The sequence below is a fragment of the Alligator sinensis genome, unplaced genomic scaffold, assembly GCF_000455745.1.
Source record: "Alligator sinensis unplaced genomic scaffold, ASM45574v1 scaffold2313_1, whole genome shotgun sequence".
In the NCBI taxonomy this organism is placed as follows: Eukaryota; Metazoa; Chordata; order Crocodylia; family Alligatoridae; genus Alligator; species Alligator sinensis.
Genome location: NW_005843865.1, coordinates 22,228 through 23,760, shown reverse-complemented (window position 1 = coordinate 23,760; position 1,533 = coordinate 22,228).

Sequence of the window (1,533 nt, the reverse complement as noted above, 5' to 3'; positions counted from 1 at the left end):
ATCTCTATCTGATAGCTCCCTAACAGTGGACTCTAATAGAAAGGGGTGATATTCCAGATGTTCAGGAAGAAACCGTACCAATAATATTAGTCATTCCTCAGAATTGTTCTGGCACCAGCGAATACTGTTAAGGCTGAAGATACTAGAAGAATGCCAATGGAAGGGACTTCTACAGATCTATCAGACAACAAGACAGAGAGTATCCCTGGTGACAAAAAGCACTGCAAAGCATCTCATAACCTCCCTCCTCTCCATTTGGGCAGGGGGACCCCCTTTGTTTGTGTAAAGCCCCCTGCAGGGCAGGGCAAGAGGGAGGGCCATTGCCTGAACACCACTGAGGATTCATTGAGTGATTTGATTGAACTTGCTTACATTAAAGTTGATTTAAAATTGCTAAATCACACTTATGGTCATAGGGATTGATGCCAATAAAGATGCAGGGAAGAGGGAGCTAATAATAAGAGCCACCATACAGGAGGGAAGAGGGAAATGAGGGCCTTTGCCTTTGCTGAGGCTGCGATGACAGTCTGAAGGTTGCAGCGGTATCTGCATTCAAATCTTCCACTGTAGAGGGCTTGTTCACTTGCTGAGACATGGCTAGTACACAGGAATGAGTGCCTTTGCCCACCACCCCAGGTGCTAAGGGAAGGCCTTGGGTGCTAAGACTGGAGGGAGGGAGACTGAGTGTATGTATGAGGGATTAGAGTGACTGTACGTATGTATGTATGTACACATGTATCATAGATTCATAGATGTTAGGGTCGGAAGGGACCTCAATAGATCATCGAGTCCGACCCCTTGCATAGGCAGGAAAGATAGATGACCCCAGCTAGATGCCTATCTAACCTCCTCCTGAAGACTCCCAGGGTGGGGGAGAGCACCACCTCCCTTGGGAGCCCGTTCCAGACCTTGGCCACTCGAACTGTGAAGAAGTTCTTCCTAATGTCCAATCTAAATCTGCTCTCTGCTAGCTTGTGGCCATTATTTCTTGTAACCCCCAGGGGCGCCTTGGCGAATAAAAACTCACCAATTCCCATCTGTGCCCCCGTGATGAACTTATAGGCAGCCACAAGGTCGCCTCTCAACCTTCTCTTGCGGAGGCTGAAAAGGTCCAGGTTCTCTAGTCTCTCCTCGTAGGGCTTGGTCTGCAGGCCCTTAACCATACGAGTGGCCCTTCTCTGGACCCTCTCCAGTCTCTGGACTCTCTCCAGGTTATCCGCATCCCTCTTGAAGTGCGGCACCCAGAATTGCACGCAGTACTCCAACTGCGGTCTGACCAGCGCCCGACAGAGGGGAAGTATCACCTCCTTGGATCTATTCGTCATGCATCTGCTGATGCACGATAAAGTGCCATTGGCTTTTCTGATGGCTTCGTCACACTGCCGACTCATGTTCATCTTGGAGTCCACTAGGACTCCAAGATCCCTTTCCACTTCCGTGCCACCCAGCAGGTCAGTCCCTAGGCTGTAGGTGTGCTGGACATTTTTCCTCCCTAGGTGCAGCACTTTGCATTTCTCCTTGTTGAACCGCATT